This window comes from Vombatus ursinus, unplaced genomic scaffold (genome assembly GCF_900497805.2).
Source record: "Vombatus ursinus unplaced genomic scaffold, bare-nosed wombat genome assembly UNPS02014833.1, whole genome shotgun sequence".
In the NCBI taxonomy this organism is placed as follows: Eukaryota; Metazoa; Chordata; class Mammalia; order Diprotodontia; family Vombatidae; genus Vombatus; species Vombatus ursinus.
In genome coordinates this window covers 4,754,726-4,775,621 of record NW_020954611.1, presented here as the reverse complement: position 1 = coordinate 4,775,621, position 20,896 = coordinate 4,754,726, and the positions used below count along the sequence as shown (strand labels likewise).

At 38.5% G+C, this 20,896-nt stretch overlaps 1 pseudogene; it reads left to right on the top strand.

The window, feature by feature from the left end:
• Window positions 1-8,171: 8,171 nt before the first annotated feature.
• Window positions 8,172-19,553, top strand: LOC114026190 (annotated as a pseudogene).
• The last annotated feature ends 1,343 nt before the right edge of the window (window positions 19,554-20,896 follow it).

Below are 20,896 nucleotides of genomic sequence, written 5' to 3'. Positions count from 1 at the left end.
ACGAGGATTTTGCCTTCAGACTCTGCTCAAAGAAATAACAAAAACAACAATAACAGTAATGATAATTGTAGGCATTTTAAATACAGCACTTTAAGGTTTGCAAAGCACTTTACATATGCCATCTCTTTTGATCCTCACAACGAATCTGTGAGGTAGGAGCTATCCATCATTGTCCTCATTTAGCAGATGAAGAAACTAAGGCTCAGAAGGTTTAAGTTAGGGTCAACCAGCTATTAAGCGTCTGGAGCAAGGTTTGAACTCAGGTCTTCCTGATTCCTAGAAAATCTACTCTCTGCTGTTTGAATTAAGAATGAGTGTAGCCTAGGAAAAGACATAAAGTGATTCAAAGAGAAGAATACAGCAATTTTGCGAAAAACCAATATGCATGTATATGTGCATATCTATATCTATGTATGTATATAATGTATTCATTCCTGGAATCAAGTCTTTAGATGCAGTTTTAATGCCATGTTGAATAGGTCCCCTGAAATTAATGTCATTCTAAAGCATTAACCTCTAGAGGATCCCAAGAGTTCAATAGTCTTACATTACTGTTTCTTTAATTCTAATAACAGATTGTTTAGGAAAAGCAAGCGAGTCTGGAGCCATTTGCTTCCCCAATATCGAGATTGCTCATGGAAACATCTCACGGGCTACTAAGCTGGATGATAGAAAGAAAATTGAAGTTTTATATGTTTTTTAAAAAAAGAATTCTAATTCCAATAAAAAATAATGCCCTTCCACGGCCAATTGCCATTCCTTTAGCTTTCTTCATCCTTTTTTAATAAAATTTTTTATTGTGCACATTAGGTTAACCGGAGCTCTGCAAAACATTCATGGTAAAGCTAGAGACCTGCTCTTGCTTTATGCTGGAATTTTGAATCAGGCTGGCTCCATGAAAAAATGTTCTTCAAGAAGCTTTTCTTTTTTGCAGGGAGCTTCCTGTGCTGGGATGTCTTAGTTTTTGATAGGCAGAGCTGTGACTAGCTTGGGGTAAAAACGGCTTTGCCCCAGAGTGGCAACATATGATGTGGGTAATATGCTTCATCCACAGTGGGAAGGGCATGCTTCACTGGTGCACCTACCTTATCTATATCCCATGGCAATAGTCTCTCACCAATCCACACCAGTCCAGTGCATCGACCCCAGGACCTCCTCCAGGGTCCCGTGTCTACTTCTAGGGCCCATCTTTTCCCTCAACTCTTCCACCATGCATCTTTCTGATCCTCTTAGGAATGCCTGTCTACCCACATAACTCAACTTCCCTTGAGTGCAAACTGAACTGATGTCACCCATATAACTCTTCCTCTTGACTCTTCCTACCCCTCCAAATAGATTCTCCCTCATGCATAAGAATTTCTAGTTCCAATTAGGATGACAGAGATTGTAACTTTTAGGTCTACTTGTAGGTGGCCTCCTTTATACCTAATTCGTAGTCATTAGAAGCTGCTTACAGAATTTCTTTTGATGGAAATCTTAGGCCTTTGAAAGATCTATCCAACTGCTGTAAGGTAAAAGTCTATCTGAATAATGATGCCACAAGGGGAAAAGTGACCCAACTTTCCCATTCCCCATCCTCTACCATACCTATCCTAGAAAAAGAAAGGTACATAGCAGTATACAAATGAAGGTATCAAATTGAAATGGTCCCTGGTCACAATGAATCACCATCATTTACATGTTAATGATGGAGCAAATGTTGAAGAGCACAGCCTGAGAGATGTGTTCGGCCTACACATAAATCATACCCATTGTGTTACAGGCATTTCCATTTTTTGCAGATTCTGAAACTAAAACATTACTTTTATTTCACTTGGAGCAGATGTGAATTTTCAATGCAGAGGCCTCTATCAGTCAATAGTATTGCTATTATCTCTATAATTGCCCCCACATACAACCGCTCAATAAAGTTATAAAACTGTCAGCTGGGAACACCAAGTCAATAACAAAATTATTGATTTGGTGGTAAAAAGGGGGGTCCAATCTCTTGCAAATTGTTTTGGTCTATTTTGCTGCCCATTATGAAGATTCACTGTTAATTTATTGGAAGCCATGCTGCATAAGGCAATGAATACAGGATGATAATCTCTGTTCCATATCACTAGTCTCCCCTTACCCTTATAACTGGGGGCTAATATGTTTAGAGACTGTCTTGTCTGTATGCTCAGAGACTAAGATTTTTACCAAAAGAAGAGAGGAAAAGATGGCAGGCTTTTTTTTTCCAGGCACCTTTTGTACGTGCTATTAGAAAGTAATTTTGAGACTCATAATCCTCTAGCTATTCACTGTGGCCTATGTCCCTTTTTAAAAGACAGACAAGCTAAAGTATAGCACCATGGGGAGTAAGTGCCTTAGGCCACACAGCTGGGAAGGGAATCCCCAATCTTGGTCTACTCTTGGAGAGATAAAGTAACCAGAGAATACCAGGAAATGTGTCAAGAAACAGGAATCAGAATTCAGGTATTCCAGCATCCCAGTTCCCTGCTTAAGGGTTGACTCCTTCTCTTTACTGTTTCCTATTATTTTACCACTTCAAAAGATCTGTGATTTCGTCTGTGTGGATATTTCCTTTGTTCACATAAAAACCTTTCCACACCTTGGTCTTCACATGTTGCTATGGTCCAAAACATCCATTACCTGGTGACCAAACTGCTCACTTAACTAGGCTGGTCCTCTGTAGATATACATTCTGTCAAGTCTGAACTCGAAGCCTTCTCAATGTGGATAGGAAATTTTAGAATTTGTACTCCACTGGCCTATCCTCAGACAAACCAGAGTCACCTCTAAGCCATCATCAAACATCAAAATGAAACGTAAAGGGAGGACTCTTAACCATTTAGATACTGTCCAAGTCCTCAGTTAAGTTTGGATTAAGTACCAGGAGGTACATTTCAACTCAATATAAGGGACAACTTCCTCAGAATAAAAGGGGTCAAAAATGAGAGAAACTGTCTAGAAAGGCAGTACGTACACAATAAGTAGAAGAATTTGAGTGGGGCAGTTAGGTGGTGCAGAGATAGAATGCTGGGGCTGGAATCAGGAAGACTCATCTTCTTGTGTTCAAATCTGGCCTCAGATGCTTATGAGTTGGGTGAGCTGCTTAATCTTATCTGCCTCAGTTTCCTGATCTGTAAAATGAGCTGAAGAAGGAAATGGCAAACCACTTCAGTATCTTTGCCAAGAAAACCCCAAACGGGGTCATGAAGAGTTGGATATGACTGAAACGACCGAACGACAACAAGTAGGAGACGTGATCTAGGAGATTCATGTTTTATGCAGGAGATGGGGTAGATGACCTTTGAGGTCCCTTCCAATATTGAGGCTCTATTATTCTAGATGCGGTCTCTACCACCTCAAGGTAATTGTAGTCAACTGCTAAGCGATTTTTCAGCTTGGCCAATATGATCCCCATAATGGCTGGATTGGACTGGCTGTGATAATGGCCAGGGGGAAAACATCACCAAAGGCCCAAACCTGCTAATTCATAGAACAAACAACCATATATGTTATCTCTTCCAACCTATGTATGATTCACTACTATGAGCTAAACCTTTCAGAGGCAAAATTCCTAACATAGGGGAAAACATTACAAGGAAATATTATAAAGAAGAGTTCCAAGAGAATGACCCTTAGGAACGGTGTTTTGTAGATCTGACTACAATGAATAATTCTATATAACAAAGGTTGACTCTGGGACCATTCACATAGTGGCCATTTTCTCAAGCGAGAGTAGTAATTGATGGGATGCTATTTGTGTACAGACAGGAAGTGAGAAAGAAAGGTTGAACTAGAGCTGAGTTTGTCTCTAGTGTTCAATTGAATCAACAAATTAGGTGTTTAGAATTGTCCTGAACACTGGGGAAGATACCAAATTTAGATAACAGGCAACCTCTGCCCTGATAGAATTTACAGTCTAATAGGAAATGTGGCAAAAAAATAAATAAATGACCATAACAAAAAAATTATATAAGTACCCTTGGAACTGCAACATTTATATGTATAACCTATGATCCTCTAAGAAAGGAAATCCCTTGAAGATAAGGCCTTTGTATTTCTCTTCTAACCTCTAAGACTATTCTGGATTATGGTAGACAGTATGAGTACAGTGGAAAGAATGTGTGAATTTGGAGTTAAAGGAGTTGAGATTGAATCCCAGCTCTGTTACTTACTAGTTGTCTGACCTTGGGAAAGTCACTCAACCTCAGTTTCCTTCCTCTGTAAAATGAAGAGTTTGGACTAAATGAATTCCTCCTATAAACCTATGCCTTTGCGATTGAGGAGTGGTTCATGAAATATTACTGATATCCTGGAAATCCTTGTGATGGGATAAAATACTTCAGTAATTCACACATAATACTTTATTCATACATTATTCATACACAATACTTCACACATACACACACACACACACACACACACACCTTATCATAGGAGACTTCCAAATAACAAAGTAGAAGACTCACTTGGGCTTGGTGTAGGTTTCTCCAGCAGGTGCAATGAGAGACCATTGCTGCTGTGTGTCCAGAGGAAAGGGTAAATCCTTCACACCTTCTCCAATGTCACATTTCTCTGATGCACGGCTTTGAGCAGATTCAAGATTTTCCTCTCCTCAAACTTTGAAATTTGTTCCCATTAAGCCAGTGTTATCATTGTTCTCCATCTTTTTATTTAAGCTTCTCAGCTTCTGGTTACAAAACAGCATTGTTTTCCATGTTAGTGTTTTGCTTTTAAGCTATAGATCCTAACTTAATTGGAGAAATCTTTTTTTTTAGTACCATGCATTTTCACTGCCTTTAACCCATTGTTGCTGGACAAAGGAAGAGAGGGTAACCCTAAGCCATAACTAGGGGCATATTTGTCATAGGGCAATGATGTCACTTGGAGGTGACAGTTGTGAAGAAGACAGTCACAACATACTTGAGTTATCAGCGTTATTTAACCTCTCATGATACCTATAGAGAGGGTAACCTCTCTCTACTCTTTTATAGTATAGAAACAGCAGAGCTTAGCATCTAATTGGTAAGAATCAGTAGTTAAAAAAAAAACTACTGGATGGTGGTTTCTTCTCCTACCTCCCCCCTTCTCCCCACTCTTCCTAGCCATGTACATGAGCAGGTGTCACTGTCTCCCCTTGAAAGGGTGGCATCTCACCTTACCCCTTCATAGAACTTGCCTTCAATGTGGGTCTTGGTGATTCCTCTACTCACAAAAATTCCTGGTTCTAGGCTCTAGCATAATCTAACCCATTGTTGTTTTCTTTGCAAAATAGTATGTGAACTCTGGCAAAAGCCACCAGGTGAATTATTGACAAGTGACAAAGACAGTAATATGTATTTTAATATTCCTTTACTAGAGAGCCTGGAATCTAAGATAGTGGAAAGTGATTACATGTCCCCTCATTCAGTCAAAGCCTCCTTCAATAAGCCAGCATGAGGAAATACTTCTGGTCAATGAGAGGTTAAATAATACTGATAACTCAAGTATATTCTGACTCCTTTCCTCCCGACTCTCTCCTGCAGTTCCCCCTCCCCCTCCTGCTTTTCTCTCTCCCTGCAAGTTTAATAAGCCAATATCAAAACCATCTAGGCCTGGAGCTTTCAAAGATTTAAGACTTTTAAATGTGAAGCACCTCATTATATCTGACTATTTTCAATAAAAAGGGAAGATAAGCCATTGATATGACACCAGTTATCAGTGGTATTTGTTTGACTTCTATTTGAAATGTGCACGGCTTGCTTTTTGGGGGGTAATGGAATCAAACACTTATGAACTGTACGGCCTGCAAGAGAGATCAGTTTTCTAGCAAGAACATTAAAAAAAGGAATGGTTTGTTTTTCAGTTTGTTTAAAAAATATATTAAAAAACACCATTGTACAGTACAGCAAAGAACCCTGGCTCCATGGACAATTGACTTCCTTCCTATTAATCAGCTACAATGTTTACCTGCTCATTCAAACCATTTCCAAACCATTAGAACTAAGAGGATTAGCATCACATTTCTGGCAAAATGTACTTTTATTTCAGCAAATGCTACTTTCACTCTTGGAGGAGATTAAAAACCTGAAAGAAATACTTTCTTTATTGCCATATGCTCAGTCAAACGCGTATGAATTTTATCTCGTCTTAAAGAATACGGTCCCCTTGTCCAATTAAAGCCGATTGCAAGAGAGTTAAGTTTCAAGGCAAAACAACCCTGAAATGTGAGGCCAAGCTCTAAACTGCAATGGGATTGAGAAACTCCTGTGGCAGGGTCAGTGATGCCTATGTTGGTAACATCTCGGAGGAGGTGCGGAAGTCTTTAACTTAAGGTAGGCTTGGCAAAGTCGCATCGTAGAAGAGGTTTTATTTGTTTGAAATAAATGCTAGAGTTTACATGTCACAGATGTATTCATGTCAGGTATTAGTGGCTCTATCTCTAGAAGACTTTCTTTCAATTTTTTTTCTTTTTTTGCCTGGACTTGTGATTTTGTCAGTGTGAGGAACTCCTGGTGTGAAAATCCCCTCCACCATATAGGTGTGCAACCCGTCTATAGCTTCTTGTCTTAGAGAGTTGCTTGCAACACTGTGATGCCAAATGATTTACCCATAGTCATACAGTTAGCATGTGTCAGAGGCAGAACTTGAAACCGGATCTTACTCAAATATTGGAGGGAATGTGGGAAAATTGGGACACTGATGCATTGTTGGTAGAGTTGTGAACTGGTCCAGCCATTCTGGACAACAATTTGGAACTATGCCAAAAGGGCTATAAAATTGTGTATACCCTGCAATACCACTACTAGGTCTGTATCCCAAAGAGATCCAAGAAAAAGGAAAAGAAATTATATGCACAAAAATATTTATAGCTGTTCTTTTTATGCTAGAAAAGAAATGGAAACTGAGGGGGTGCCCATCAATTGAGGAATGGCTAAACAAGTTGTGGTATATGATTGTGATGGAATACTATTGTTCTATAAGAAATGGCAAGCAGGATGGCTTCAGAAAAACCTGGGAAGACTTATGTGCACTGAGGCAAAGTGAAGTGAGTGAACCAGGAGAACATTGTACACAGTAACAGCAATATTGTTTGATGATCAACTGTGAATGACTTAGCTCTTCTCAGCAATGTAATGATCCAAGACAATTCCAAAGGCCTTATGATGAAAAATGTTATCCACCTCCAGAGAAAGAACTGATGGGATCTGAATGCAGATTGAGGTGTATCATTTTGTACTTTACTTTTTTCTGTGTTTTGGTCTGGTTTTTTTTCATAGTGTGACTAATACAGAAATTTATTTTACATGACTGTACATATATAACCTACAAAAAAGAATGAAAAGAACTGGGTCTTATTGATATCAAAGTCAATCTTCTAACCTCTATACCATGTCCACGTAACTAACTACCACCACCACACAGCACCCCACCCCACCAAGGATCAAGTATCAGTCTGAATTGGTGTATCCTCTTTTTGATTTACAATCACCTTAAACATCAAGCTAGTTCAATACTCTCTTTTATAGAGGAGGAAAGTAAAGTTCAGATAGGGAAAGAAACTTGCTCACCGTCAGTAAGTGACAAAACTAGAATTCAAAGCCAGAAAATAGAACCGAACAAATAATAGGTAGGCTCTGCTTTTTAAAAATGGATGTGAAAAATTTATAGAAATTATAAATTAGATGGAAAGAAAGAAAGGATTAGGAATTCTAAGAATTATAAGCTGATTTATTATTACTAATGCTAACAGCTAATATTTATGTAGTGCATTTTGTTTTGCAAAGATATATGTGTACATATATATATCATCTTATATGCAATATATTATAACATATAATATATTATCATTTAATTTAACTTAACATTCCTTTAAATAATTTGGTCCCTTACTAAATTTCAACAATAACCTAATTTGTACACAGCCCACTCAAAGGCCTAGAAACCAATAGAGTCTTTGCATGAGATCTGTGATTTTTGCTAGTTCATCATCAGTTTCAGAATGTTCCATTTTGACAACTTGATTATATCTGCATTCCTTCCATAGACTTTAGGTAGGAATTAGAGTTCTGGATTTCTATTTAGAGAAGCACACAGATCATAATCTTTCAGGGCATCCAAAGAGTTAGGCAAGTCTACTATTAATAACATCACATATAGGCACCAGTGAGAGTAATACCCTTTATGATCCAATACTGATGACATTGGCATGGGAAAAGGTAGTCATTCCAGACTGGAAGAACCAGCCACTTTCTAAGGTTGGAGAAAGAGAAACTAGCTTGTACTTTGCTTCCAGTGACCATCTGAACCCAGCGAAGGCCAAGGCTACACACATTATCATGAATTCTTTAATTACAAAACAGATACAAGAGAACATCTAATATTTCGAGCAACAAGCAGGGCTAAGAGATGCCAGATACTTCAAAGACAACAAAAATCATTATGTGGCAGAGGCAATCAGTCCATAAACTGAAGCTGCAACATGGAGGGATGACAAAAAGAAGAGAGATTGCCTGATTTGATGCACTCTACTAATCTTAACCCTAAATGAGTGTTGGTTTATTCACATTTTTTCTACTTCTTTACCTGAACCAGATGTCTGCAGCATGGATTCTGGGGTTAGGGTTAGAGACAGAACATCATCTGAAACATGGAGTCTTTTTTGGACTGAGACTCCTCCAGAAATCCAACTCAAGTGGTTTCAGTGTTTAGTCCTACAGAGGTACTCAGAAGCCATCACCAATGGAGCCTTATGTGGATCCAGGCTACTAGAATTACAGAAGATAAAATGCAGCTAGGGAGAGCAATGGATAAAGCACAGGGATTGAAGTCAAGAAGACTTGAGCTCAAATCCAGTCTCAGACACTTTATAGCTGCATAACCCTGTACAAGTCACTTAAGTTTGGTCTGCTTCAGTTTCCTCAGCTGTAAAATGGGAATAGCAGCATCTATCTTCCAGGGCTAGTGTAAGGATCAAATGAGATATTCATAAAGCACTCAGCACAGCATCTGGCTCGTAGTAGGCACTATACAAATGCTTTTTCCCTTCCCCCCTCCCCCTTCTCAGTCTTCAAGCTACCTAAGATGTATCTTCCAGTGATGGAAGGGAAGAAACAATTTCCACAGGCCCATTACCTCAAACTGAGGAACACGAACATGGCGACTTATATGAGATACTGAAGCCCTCATAGGCAAAAATTTCTCCTCCTGGTCACCTACTATAGTGTAGAAGATATCACAAATGGACTTTTCTTGCTTCCCATTTATCTGGCACTAAAGATAGGAGAGATGTCACCCACTCGCAATGCTGCTGAGGCTAGACATCTGGGGAAGTGAAAATTGTCTCTTTAAATATTTGTAGCAATGCTTGAATCTTTCTTCTATAGGAAGACCCATTCCATAATGACCCAAGGTTGATTTGAATAACTTCTCTAAGGACAGTCAACCACCCACAGTCACTTATTGATCTATAAAACTAAATTGCCAGGACTAGGGGGAATTAGTAAAGTACATTTTGTTCTACACATTAAGTACATTCTGTTCTATACATTTATCCAATTGTTTTCAATCCTCAAGACCTTGAGCTTTTTCAGGGTGCTGCCTTAGATGGAAAGTGACTAAACCAGGAATCCTAGGAAAAGTATGTGAAATTGTGCATACTGAGTACAAAAGACAACCTTTCTGAATGACCAGCACTGAATACCCCATCCCCTCCTCTTGCTGCTGTAGTCTGAAGACCAGAGTTCCTAGTAAACACCTCAGTAGCATTCTTCTCTCTTTGGCTTTGCTTCTTTATGCCCTTTTCCCTCAATGTTTTATTTTAAAGCCCTGAGTGTCTCCTTGTGTGAGCTAAAAAGGCATTGTAATAAAAGTCTATTGCTCTGGTCCATCTGATCCTTTTAGGAAACCTCATCAAAGTCTCATAACTGCTATTTAGGATGAGACAGGGGCTGTTGACTATTTTTGTTTTATAAACCCCTCTAGTAATATAACGCAACTTAGGGACACCTTTTCAGAAAAAAAAATGCTTTTTTAAAATAATAAGTGCAGGAAATTCTAATTTTCAACTAAAAATTAGTGAAAATAAATATGTGATTTCCCCCCGCCCAGAGATCTGAACCTGTGATCCCCAGATTAAGAGAATCTGACTTGTTGAAAACTAAAATGAGTTATTTCAAGTTTTTATTTTATTTGAGCATCTGAATTAGATGGTCTTTCAGGTCCCTTCCAACTGCTTGGCTCCATAACTGTGAATCTAGGGAATTCAATGTCAAGATACACTTTGCCTTCTAATTCTCCCTCTGTCCACTCTTGTGGGGCTCCTGGATCATTCTGAATGACTTTCCTGGTCTACTGTGAAAATACACGTCATTCAGTAGCTTTGTATGTAAGTGATGATGATCAGAAGAGAGGACCTTCTTGAAAACTCAACAAGTTTTTGATTAATTGGTCAGGTCCTTACACTCATGGATCATCTTTATCACCAAATATTTATTGAGTTTATTATGGGTAAGGCACTACTCCATTTATCAGGTTCAATGTTACTTTTCTAAGAAAAAAAGCTCATGTCAATTTTGTTTCCCTTTGTGAACTGTCTGCTGTGCATAAGGTTTTCCACGGGCATGGGGCAAGGGCTTCTTGGAGACTGTCGTATTTCTTGACCGCTCAGTTATAGAACTGCTTTGCAGTTCCTAAGAACACTCAATTACTTGTAATGAAGATCTGGCCCTGAAACTTAGTTCATTCTACTACCATTTCCTTCAGAAGGGCTAAGCATAGGGACAGACCCATCATAAATATGAACTGGCACCTTTACTTGTGGAAGATACAGTTTAATGAGCTGAACCAAAGGCCAGAGTGCCACCATTTGTCTTTTTAGAATGGCAGGTTCAAACACAGGCATTATATACTCTTTTCCCTCAAACTGGACTGCTGACTGCTGACTGCTTATTTTGTTTCTCAATAGAAATGTCTTTGTGGTCTCCCTCATTAGAATGCAAACATTTTACTAGTTGAGATTATCTCATTTATTGTCCTAGGGCCTAGTAGAGGCTCTGGCACACAGTAGGCTTTGAATAAATGCTTGTTGGCTGATTGGTTAGATAGAGCAAGATTTCTTGGATGGGGTGGGAGGAAGGAGAAGAAACTATCTCGATTTACCTTGATGATGCAGCACCCTAGACAATTTGGTATAGTGGATATAAGGCTGTCCTAGCAGTTGGGAAGCCCTGGGTTCAGACCCCAGCTCTGACACACAAGCCATGTAACCATGTGCAAATCACCAAGCCATTTTTTTGATTATCTGACTCATGGTTGTTTTGAAAAAAAGTTATGTAAATCATAAAACACTTAGTAAACATAAGAAGAGAAGAAGATAAAGGAACTTGGAGAGGAAGGGGATAGAAAAGGAAAAAAAGATTTTATTTTATATGTGTTGGAATTTGCTATAGTCACAGAATTGCAGAATCTCAGCATTATAAGGGCCCTCGGGGGCCATCAGTTTGAACCTGCCCCTGCCCAAGATTATTGTCTGCATACCTAATAAATAGTCAGCCTGCCTCTCCTTGAAACCTTCCCCCTTACACTTCTCTGCATATTTTTAGACAATAAAACCCACTTTAGAAGCACCTCACAGGACCACAAAGTTCCTTATACCATTGGTCAAGTCATGTCTTGAACATCCTTCCACCCCGCACCTCATTTCTGTGTCCCTGCCCATTGCCCCACCCCCAACACACACACACACACATACACACTCATATGCTCATAATACTGTCCATCACATATGTGCCTTTGCTCATACACTGCTCTAACAAAAGTGACCTCTAGGTAGATGTGTCTACCTAGCTTCAAGGTCCTATTCAAGATACATCTTCCTGAAGTGTACCCTGGCCATTAATCTCCAGTTCATTTTCCTCTTTCCTAACTCTTACTGGGCTTTTTGATGGTACCATATTGTTAGTTCATTCATAGATATTCTTGGTCTCTAGTTATTTTGCATGTATATGTCTTAACTCCCCAAATCAAGTGTCAGTTAACTGTGGGTGGGACTGTGTTTCCTATCTATGTCTTTGTGTGCCCCCATAGTATCTAGGGCAATAAAATATCACAGCCTAGAGTGCTAGCATTAAACTCAAGTTCAATTGTTAACCCTTTTGGGGAAAGATCCCATGTAACTGAACCTATTCAAATCTAATATCAGAAGATCTTACAGAGTTATTGGGAGCAGGCATGATTCAATACTCTTTGATTGTTCTCACAGCCTGTAACTCTTGTTGCCCAGGTCACAGACATCTTGCAAATGTTATTAAGAATTACATTCCAGCTCAGATGATTGATTCTCTCCCCTGATATCAAGCTCTCAGCCTGTTTGCAACCTTATATTAGGATTCCTTTGTTTATTAAGAAGCTTAGGCAGGAAGGTTTTAGAAGTTGTTTTCGATGACTTTGCCAGAGAATGAACGAATCTTGGAGTGAACATTGAAGGATGACATTCATGTGTCTTACCTCCTTCTGAAACAAATTTTCAGCTGGGGTCTCAATTATTTTATGCCTGACTCAGGAACTGACAGAAGCCTAAATGGCATCAAGGAACAGGGGGTTCTTTGTTAGATAAATTCCTGAATGTTTTAATTGCCTTTAATGAGGGAAGGCTCCTGTTGCTTCCATCAATCACTCCTGAGGCTGGAAAATGTTTGCTGTTTCTGAGGGACCTGTCCCCAGTCATCATTTTCAGGGCAATCTTGGCCAAATTTGGGTAAACTAGCTTCATATTGCAGTTCAGGGATGAATGAATTGGGTTGTAGTTGAGACTAAATCTCTTAAAACTCTCAGATTCTATTATTACTCTTTTCCAAAGAAAATTGCTTGCTGACTCTTATCAGTGAGTAGGATAAAGAGAGAGAGAGCAGAGGTGTTCTCTGTGATACAGTGAAAAAGATTTTTAGTATTGCTTTCATTGCAACTCAGTCATTCTCTAGTGTCCCACCACTGTACAAGTCTTGGTTTCTGGTAGCTCAGTACTCTTAAAAAGTAGAAGGGAGAGTGGCTGGCACTGCCCTACCACTGCTGCACACCCTCCACTCTATCACAATTTTTAAGGATGCTGGCAGACCAAGGACTTTGATAATACTGGTCAGTACAACCTACTCTTCTTGGAGAATTGACCACTCTAAGGAGATGACTGATTGAGGTACAGACAAACAGTCCATGGTACAACAAAAGTAGTGATAGTTTTGGACTAGTGAAGAAGGAAGTTAAACTTCCTTGAAACCTCTCTTCTCCATACTTCTTTGCTGTGGGAGCTTTTATTCTCATCAGTACAATGCAAACTCCTCCATTTAAGCTTCTTGAAGGCAGGAGTATATCTTTTATTCAAGCTATTAGCACAGTGCCTTGACCTATTTGTACAAATGACATTAATTGGCTAAGTGGCTTTTCTTTACAGCTCACTGAGACTATTATACCACTGGCTCAATGTTGCTTTTGATCAAGAAGAATCTTTTGCAGAGAAAAATTAAGGAGAGGAATGGAAGGTCAGCAGCTTTCACAATTAAATTCCCCAAAGATTATCCAGATGATGATGCCTTACATCTAGGTGATACATATTGGAAGGAACCTTAATGATTATCTAGTCTAGGAGTTCTACTTTCAATGTTCCTTTAAAAATGGTATACTTTTCATGTGTGTATGTGTGTGTGTGTATGTGCATATATATATATATATACACACACATGTATATATGTATATACATATATATATACATGCATTTTTTCAAATTTGAATCCAACTTTATTCAATATCATCATTGCAGCTCTTTACTTTCTCACATAAACTAAAATGTGATAAATTTTAGTCTATCCTCTGATTTTACTATATGCATATACATATATACATGAATATACATATATATTTGTCTTAGTTATGTTTCCTATAGGCAACATACTCTTTGGTTGTGTTTTTTAATCCATTCTATAATCCTTTTTATGTTAAAAATAAATATTATAATATACTATAAATCTATAATTCTTTTATGTTAAAAGCATCACAAGTGATTTATTCTTTCCTTTTGGAAATATAGGCTTGTAAAATATTTTTAGTTGTTAATTTTACTATTGCTTTAATAACTCTTCCCTCACCCCCACATCTAGGCAGATAGGGATAGGGATTAGATTAGGGATAGATATTGATAAAAACATTTCCATTATTTTGCTATCCCTCTGTAATATTTAGGTTGCATTGGTGATTAGTCATTAATAGTTGTAAATATTGTTTTGGATTTACCTTGGTACCTGCTGGTGGATTTGCCTATCAAAAACCACCTCAAGTCAATGTCTTGTCTTCATAAATTCCTGAGATTTTTGTCATCCACAATGACTTTTTTTTTTACTTCAAAAAGATATGCTCATCATTTTTCTTGAAAATCTTGACCTTTTGTTTTGCCAGGTGAATTTTGTTTTTATTTTTTTCTGGCTCTGTAAAGTAATCCTTTGGTAGTTTGATTGGCATGACACTAGATAAATTAATCTAGGTAGTTTTAATATTTTTTTTACATTGGCATGTCCCAACCATGAGCAATTGGTATCTCACTATTTATTTAGACATGTCTTTATTTCTGTAAAGAATTTTAGACTCATATTCATCTGAGGTCTTGTGTCTTGATAAATAGGCTCTTAAATATTTTATAGAATCTTGTTATTTTTAATGGAATTTCTCTTTCTATCTCTTCCTCCTGAATTTTGTTGATGATAATATAGAAAGGCTAATGATTTGTGTGGGTTTATTTCATATCCTGCTACTTTATTGAAGGTCTTAATTGTGTCGATTTTTAGTTGTTTTTCTAGGGTTCTTTATGTAAATCTTTATGTCACTTGAAAAAAGTGACAATTGTATTTCTTCTTAGCCTATTCTTATTTCCTCCATTTTTCTTATCTTATGGTTATAGCTACCATTTCTTCTCCTTCTCCTCCTCTTCCTTATCTCCTTCTACATCTCTCTGATTTAACTTGTCTGTTGCTTTTTTTTTTCTTTTTAAGGAGCTGGGCTTTCTTATGACTTCAAATTTTTGCTGTAAGTTTTCCCATGATTATCATGTAGGCTCAATCTAAATAAACCAAAGAAATATCTACTTATTTAGAAAAGGCCTACAACTCATGGCAAGACAAAATTGACTTCTGCAGGTACCAGGAGCAAGAAAGAGATCATTAAATAAGCCTATATCTGTTATTAGTGAGCAGTCACTCTAACTATCACAGCTTTTGTGCTTCATAAACTGAGTTTAACCATTGTTTGCTCGTGTTCTCAGAAAGTTTCATATCTTACTCATTTCCTGATTGGATCACTGACCTATCTTGATCTCTTTGTAAACATAGGAGTGAAACCTACCAAGTGTTTCTTTATTGAGCTCTGCTGGCTCACTAGGAAGGTGGTACACTGCATTTCCTGCAATATACTAGGTCACACCTGATGAAATTTATAAATGAATATCTCTCCTTCCCTTGAGATGCTGGTTGATTCCATTTACATTCCAAGCTATAATTTCAATACCTTGAAGGGTCATGTCAGATTGAACTTTTGATTGCTATCAAGTAAATTGGATTCTCCACTGGGTTTTTAGCCTTGCCATATAACTATTAATTCCTTCTCCTTAACCATCTCAAATATGTCCACATATGACTGGTCAAGATATATTGCCGCATACAATGAAAAGGCTTTAGGCGTAGTGGTCACAGAAAGAATAAGCCCAATGGTCCACTACATCACGAATTGTAACAGAATATAATCTGTGCCAGAGAGAGTCCTAAATGACAAAAATCTTAATTTTGTAATAATTCAAAAAAGGTCCATTGGAAAATAATTATTTGAGGAGGAAAAGAACAATCCTCCTTTGTGAAAATATTAAGATATTATAGATTGAAGATATCACACGTGATCGATACTAAATATATAAGGCAATGAGAAAATATGCTGGAAACTTCCAAGGACATTAATTAATTGAGGAGAAATTGGTATAAGATGTATCCATCTTGAACCTTATCCAGAAAGTATTAGTCACTGTGGAAGCCAAAGAAGTGCTTCCAAATTTAAATATTTACAGTCTCATATTTAAATGAAGACCATGTATAGTTCATTATCATGATATCTCTTACTTCTATCATCATTATCTTCAGTTCCCCCTTTTCCACTGACTCCTATTACATTGTTTTTAAAATTGTACCTGTGAACAAAAAAAAAACCTCTTTCATTTGACCTTGCCAACCACTCTAACTACTATCCTATTTTTCTCCCTCCCTTTACAACCAAGCTTCTCAAAAGAATTGTCCATGTTAGCTGCTTCATCAGCCACTCAAATTCAAATCCAATGAACATTTACTGAGGATTATTTTATGCAAAGTACTCTGCTAGGTGCTGGGGTTACAAAGACAAAAATGAAAATCAGTCTATTGGAGGAATCGACATGTAAAGAACTAATTAAATACAAAATAATTGGGGGAAGCAAAACACTAATTTACTACAGGAATCAAGAAAGGCTTTCTGAATTTGCCTGAGTGCTGAGTCTTAAATAAAGATGGGAATTCTAAGAGGAAGAGGTGAGATGGAATGAGTTCCAATCAGGGGAGACATCCTGTGCTAAGACATGGAGTCAGAAAATGAAATGTTGAGATGAAAGAAGTACAAGGAGACCAGCCAGACTGGAACATTCTCTTAATGAAAGAGACTGATGTAAAATGACTGAATGTGAAGGACTTTATATGTCAGGCTGGGGGGTTATTTTACATCAGTCAGTAGGGAGCCATTGAAGATCATTGAGGAGGGGGAAAACAATCATATTAGGAAGATTATTTTGGTAGCTCTGTGGAGGGCAAATTAGACAGGTGAAAGAATGAAATCACTGAGACCAAAAGCACAATTAAGAACCTCTAACCAGAGTCCAGGTAAGACATGATGAAGACCTACATTATGGTGGTAACTGTGTAAGTATAGATAAAGGGGTGGATAGAAGAGGTGATGTGGAGGTAAAATTGATGATATATGTCAACTAATTGGATATGAGAGAAGAAATGAGTTAAGAATGGCTCTGCTTTAATGTTGTGAACCTGGATGACTAGAAGGCTATGGTGATATCTTTAATGGAGAAAGGAAGGTATGAAGGATCAAGGCAATCAAGCAAACAGCCATGGGGCAGGTTGAAGGGCAATTCTGTTTTGGTGTAATTCCTTTTTTGTGTTTGTTTTATTTTTTACTTTTCGATGAGGCAATTGGGGTTAAGTGACTGCAATTCTGTTTTGGATAAGACCATCCAAGTGATTATATCCAATGGGCTAGATATTAGGGCTGGGTTTTTATGGTTAAGAGTCATCTGAATAAAGGTGATCACAGAACCCATAGAAGCTGATAAAATCACTGAGCAAAAATCTAGAGTGATAAGACAAAAGGACCTAGAACAGAGCCTTGAGGATCACTCAATGATAGGGGGTTGGAGATGGGTGATGATCCAGCAAAAGAGGATGAGAAGGAATGGTCAAATGGCTCAGAGGAGAACTAAGAGAGATCAGCATCATGAAGACCAAGAGAGGAGAGAATAAAGGGGTTGTCAATAGCGTCAAAAGCTGCTGAGAGGTCATGAAGGATGAGGACTGTGAAAAGACCATTGGATTAAGCAAATAAGAGAACATTACTAATTTTGAAGAACCATTTCATTTAATTAGTGCAGTTAGAATCCGGTTTCCAAGACACAGAGAAGTAATTGAGAAATGAGTAACTGAAAGAAACAAGTATCATTTCTACTTTTCACTCAAAATATTTCAGTATCATCTTCCTGCTACTCCTTCCTCTCTAATCCATCCATCATGCTAATTCCATGTTAACCTTCTTAAAGTCAGGTTTTAATCCTGCAACACTTAATGGATCCATGTGGCTAGGTGAATAAAATTCAAATTCCTTAGCCTGGTAATCCAAACCTTACAGAATCTGATGGCAACCAATCTTGCTTTTGTCAGCCTTTTTTCCCACAAAACCCTATAATATGGTTAAATTGGTTGATTCATTGTCTCCTTTCTCTTTCAGTCAGTCAATCAATGAGTATTTATTAAGTATCTACTAGGCACCAGACATTGTGCTAGGTATTGGGGCTATAAATATAAAAAATTAAACAATCCCTATACTTAAGGGTTTACATTCTAACCAGGGATAAAACAAATACATACTTATAGATGTATGTGTATATGTATGTATGTATATATAAAAATACTATACTTATATTCATAAATAAAGAATAAATATAAAGAGAATAAATACAAATAAATACAAAGTGGTTAAATGCTAAATAGTTTTAGAAGGAGGGCACTGGCAGTTTGGGAGATCAGAAAAGATTCCATATAGAAGGTAGAACCTGAGCAGCATCTTAAAGAAAAGAAAGACTAAATGAGGAATTGGTGAGGAATGAGTATGTTCTTTTTGTAGAGGAACAAATAGATTGAGGGAATAAGGTGGCTTGCCTAAGGTCATGCAGCAAGTGATAGCTGGATGATACAGAGGGAAAGCAATGGAAAAAAAAGTCAAAAGAGCCAAGTTTGAATTCTACACCTGCTACCTCCTACATATACAACTTTGGCCAAGTCACTTCACCTCTGAGACTCAGTTTCCTCATCTGTAAAATGAGGAAGTTGGTCAAAACCAACCATTTTGTGTGTATGTGTCACAGACCCCATGGCAATCAATCTCAGAACAATGCTTCTAAATGCATTAAATAAAATACATAGGATTGCAAAGAAAACTAAAGGTTAGTGAGAATAAAGATGTCATTTTTTTCTTGTGTGTTCATACGTATCTTGCCATTATTAGCCTTAGCGGTGTTCTCCAGGTTAAGGACTCCTGGTCCTGATGCTTTCTAATTTCCCTTTGAGTTCTAAAACTATGATCCCAAGTAAGGGGCAGATTGTTGTTGTTAATTCATTCAATCATGTCTGACTCTTCATGACCCCATGGGCCATCGCACTCCAGGCTCTTCTGTCCTCCATTATCTCCCGAAGTCTATCCAAGCTTATGTCCATTGCTTTTATGACACTATCCATCTCATCTTTTGCTATCCCCTTCTCCTGGTGTCAAAACTTGGTCTTTTGATTATCTCCTCCAGATTACACCTGCTTCCCAAACTTCTTTACAATAGGACCATAACCCTAAGACACAACACCATGGAGAAAGAGCCCAGAATGTGGAAAGGCAGGAACTCCTTCCAGAAGGTGAGACTGGGTAACACTTTCCCCTATACTTCAAGGTACTATCCAATGGCAAAAGCAGAATCCAGGACTTCCGAGAGAGGAAGAAGAAGGCTTCCCCCAGTCCTTCCTGTAGCGTTTTGTACAAGGGGCCCCTCTCACTCAACATAACGGGGTCTTTGTCTGCTTCACAGTTCCTTCTCTGCGCCACAAACTGTTTACACTGCAACTATAAGCTGTACATGCAGCGGGGCCCAAAAGTCATTGTTTTTCCCTGAAGAGTTAACTGCCATTAAGGAGCGGCCTTCTTTGAGCTGGCGCAGAGGAACTGTGCTGGATTCAGGGAGATGTACTGTATATTAAAAGGCCCCTGATTTTTCCAAAATGATAACCTGCTGAAGGAAATGATCTCCCATGCCACAGGACCTGGTTGTCTAATTGCAAACCATGCAACCTTATCCTCGCAAAGATTTACTGATAGAAGCCACTGTCATCACCTCCCCCTTCACTAACTCCCTCCCTTTGTGCTCTGCAGCAGGTAAGACAAGTGAGGCCTGGCCCGCTGAAAGCCAAAATGCCCTGAGAGAGAGAGAGGCCCATTGGGACTGAGGACTCCACGAAGGTCTAGGCTCAGACCTTGGAATGTAACAAGCAAGCCCCTGACCCAGCTATAGGCTAGATCTCTTTACTCACTGAATTTAGCATTGAAATTTCACCAGAAGTCAATGGGAGTGCCTCAGCTTGAGTTGGAGAAGAGAGATTTCTTCATCTTAATTTCAGAAGGAAATATTCAGGCAAAGGTTTGGAATTGTTGGCAGGGAAGGGGCAGTGGTGGGGCAACTCTGGACACATGGCTTTATAGCTGGGAAACCATATCTTCCAACCTCTTCATTTTACATATGAGGAATTTGAGATCCATGGAGGTTAAATGACATACCCAAGGTCACACAGGTAACAAAGAGCAAAACCAAGTTGAACCTACAACACCTCTGATGATAGAAATGGCTTTAAAGGTCAAAAGTACTAACCGAACTTAAATGCCTCAATATTTTATTTAGAGAAATCAGGCTGTATGACCATTTGGGACGTTGTCTCCAAACTCACCCTACTTCTAAATTTGCTATTTCTGTCAAGGACACCACCATCCTTCTACTCACCCAGGTTCACAACCCTGCTATTATCCTTAACTCCTCCCTCACCCACCCCACACATCCAACCAGTTGTCAAGGATTGTCATTTCTACTTCCACAGCAACATTCACATCCATACCTTCTGACTATTCTTACAGCGACTGCCCTTGTTTATCACCTCTAGCCTATACTATTGCAATGGCCTCCTAACCAGCCTTGCCCCTCAACGCTCTCCCCTTTCCAGTCCTCTGCCACACAGCTGCCAAAATGATCTCTTTGGAAACATAGACCTGCCCCTAGCACTGTCCTACTCAATAACCCCCAGTGGTTCCCTTTTACCTGTAGGATCAAATACAAAGTCCCATTTGGTGTTTAAAGCCCTTCACCACCTGGTGCCAACCAACTTTTTCCAGGCCTCATTACATGTTATTCTTCTTCAATCACACTAAGGGCCAGCAAAATAGACCTCATTTCTCTTCTTCGTCTACGACACTCCATCTTTCATCTCTGTGCCTTTGCATTGGCACAGTGTCTAGAATATATTCTCTCTTCTTAGAATCCCCTAGTTTGCTTCAG